Source organism: Phyllostomus discolor, chromosome 10, assembly GCF_004126475.2.
Source record: "Phyllostomus discolor isolate MPI-MPIP mPhyDis1 chromosome 10, mPhyDis1.pri.v3, whole genome shotgun sequence".
In the NCBI taxonomy this organism is placed as follows: domain Eukaryota; kingdom Metazoa; phylum Chordata; class Mammalia; order Chiroptera; family Phyllostomidae; genus Phyllostomus; species Phyllostomus discolor.
In genome coordinates this window covers 34,427,157-34,430,342 of record NC_040912.2, presented here as the reverse complement: position 1 = coordinate 34,430,342, position 3,186 = coordinate 34,427,157, and the positions used below count along the sequence as shown (strand labels likewise).

Below are 3,186 nucleotides of genomic sequence, written 5' to 3'. Positions count from 1 at the left end.
AAATAGGTGTTTTACTTCATCAAATGCTTTTTCAGCATCTATTGATATGATCATGTAATTTTTGTTTTTCATCTTATTTATGTGGTATATTATATTTATTGATTTGTGAATATCTTTGCATCTCTGGGATGAATCCCAGTTGATCATGGTGTATGATCTTTTTAATGTATTGCTGATTCTGGTTTGCCAGTATTTTGCTGAGGATTTTTAACGTCTGTGTTCATCAACAGTATTGGCCTATAGTTTTCCTTCTTTGTTGTGTCTTTACCTGGTTTTGGAATTAGGATAATACTGGCCTCATAAAAAGAATTTGGGGATGAATCCCAGATGATGGAAATTCTTGAATTTTTTGGAATAGTTTGAGAAGGATAGGACTTAATCCTTCACTAAATTCTTCACTAAATATTTGGTAAAATTTGCCTGTGAAGCTGTCTGGTCCAGGGCTTTTGGGTGCCAGAAGTTTTTTGATTACTGCTTCTATTTCACTAGTTGTTATTGATCTTTTTAGGCTTTCTACTTCTTCTTCTAGCTTTAATCTAGTTTTGTAAGATTAAATTTTCTAGGAATTTGTTCATTTCACCCAGTTTTTCAAATTTCTTGGCATATAGTTCTTTGTAGTAATTTCTTACAGTCCTTAGTATTTCTGTGGCATTGGTTATAATTTCTCCTTTTTTGTTTCTGATTTTATTGATTTGGGTCCTCTTTTCTTTTCTTGATGAGTCTGGTTAAAGGCTTTTCAATTTTGTTTATCTTTTCAAAGAACCAAGTCCTTGAATTATTGATCCTATGAATTGTTCTTTTAGTCTCTATATTGTTCAGTTCTGCTCTGATCTTGGTTATTTCCTTCCTTCTACTTGCTCTGGGCTTTGTTGTTATTCCTCTAGTTTTTGTAGATGTAAGGTTTGGTTGTTTATTTGAGGTTTTTCTATCTTTTTTAAGTAGGTCAGTATTGCTATGAACTTCCCTCTCAAGACTGTGTTTACTGTGTCCCAGAGGTATTTAGCTCTTGTGTGTTCATTTTCATTTGTTTCTATAGTTTTTTTATTTCTCCCTTGATCTCATTGTTAACCCATTCATCATTTAATAGCATATTATTCAGTCTCGATGAATTTTAATATTTTTGAGTTTTTTTCCTTGAGATTGGTTTCTAGTTTCAAGCCCTTGTGAACTGAGAAGGTGTTTGATATGATTTTAATTTTCTTGAATTTGTTAAAGCTTGTTACTATATGGTCTATTTTTTAAAATTTTCCATGTGTATTTGAAAAGAATATATTTTGCTTTTGGGGGGTAAAAGTTTCTGTATATATCAATTAAGTCTTTTTAATCTAGAGTGTTGTACAATGTCACAATATCCTTGTTGCTTTTTGCTTGGAAGGCCTATCCATTGTAGACAACAGGGTGTTGAAATCCCCTACTATGAGTGTGTTGCTGTCAGTATCTTTCTTGAAGTCCTCCAAAATTTTACTTATATATTTGGGTACTCCTATGTTGGGTGCATATATATATATTTATAAGCATTATATATATATTTTATTTTGGTCATAAATGTTTATTTTATATAAATGCATAAAATTGTACAAAGATGGTATAAACATACACATTTGGATTTAATTGTCCGCACCTCTTCGCTAACAAATATGCTTTGCTGTCAATACAGTTCCTGACAAAAGTTTAAATAAAAAAGAAATGATAATGACGTGATGCCATACAGAGGCTAGACACTCCATATCCCTGTCATTTTGTAAACTTTGTTCTTTATGTAGTTAATATCCTAATTCACAGGGAAGATAAGTAATTCTAGTTTAATATGTTGTCTTAAAGAAAATTAACTACTCACAAGCTGCAGTGATGTCAAATATTTTTTTCACCACAAATACTTCTTGTAGGCTGGTCCCAATGCACATAGTCCACAGTAGGAATACATGACTACATGCACAGCTGTGTTTACAGAGGCGTGGAATGTTCCCAAACCACCTGCAGCAAATTTGACTCCAAACCACCAGGTCCATGGCATGATGGTATAATGGAAGACATGCAGAAAAGTCACTTGGCTATTCTTCTTATGCAGAACAAAAGAGATAGTATCTAGTAGCTCGATAAATTTGGAGGAGAATAGGGCCAGCAGGTGCGTACCATCCTCAATGCTGTAGGCGACTGTGAATAGTCAAAAATTTCACATCAAAATGAATAACCAGTACCCCAGCCAGACATTATAAACTCATAACACATATACAAAGAAAAGAGTACTATGAAAAAATTGTACGTTATCATTGCTTTCTTGAGTTCAAAGGGCTTTTGATTTTCCATGAGCTCTGGTCCCAGGGAAGTGACAAAATAGACATAGAGTCCCAAGATGATGGTTTGTGACAGAGGCGAGAACATGAGAAACCAGTCTGTAACTCTTGGATCAGCATGCTTGAGTCAATTACCATAAAGATTCACTGTCCTTGAAGTAAGATTGCTGAAGGCCATTTTCCACTGGATCTACTGGCTCTTACAACAGGTTCTCAATATACAGAAGATGACCTGGCAGAAATCAGGTGTTATTTACCTCTGTATCTCACTCTTTCCCCAGGTTTATGTATTCTTGATGGATTATTCCCTTAAGTATTATGTAGTGTCCTTCCTTGTCTCTTTTTATAGCCTTTGTTTAATAGTCTATTTTGTCTAATATAAGTATTGCTACCCCAGCTTTTTTTTAATGTCCATTTGCTTGTAATATTTTTTTCTATCCCTTCGCTTTCAGTCTGAGTAATTTTTTGTTCTGAGGTGGGTCTCTTGTAGGCATGTGGGTTATGTTTTCTAACCCAGTCAGCTACTCTATGTTTTTTGATATGAGCATGTAATCCATTTACATTTGTTTATTATTAAGAGGTACTTATTCTTTGACATTTTTCCCCTTTGTACCTGTGTGTCTCTCTCTCTTTTTCTTCACATTCTTAAAGTAGTTCATTTAGCATGTCTTACAATGCTGGTTTGGTTGAGATGTATTCACTTAGCATTTTTTGCTTTTGTTTTTGTTTTTTTTTTTTGGTCTGGTAAACTCCTTCCATTTTAAATGAGAGCCTTGCTGGGTAGAGTAGTGTTGGTTTTAGGCCTTTGCTTTTTATTACTTGGAATATTTCTTGCCATTCCCTTCTGGCTTGTACTGTTTCTGTTGAGAAGTCAGCTACTAGCCTTATCAGA

At 34.1% G+C, this 3,186-nt stretch overlaps 1 pseudogene; it reads right to left on the bottom strand.

Moving 5' to 3' along the window:
* Window positions 1-1,825: 1,825 nt before the first annotated feature.
* LOC114508032 lies at window positions 1,826-2,472 on the bottom strand (annotated as a pseudogene).
* Between the last annotated feature and the right edge of the window lie 714 nt (window positions 2,473-3,186).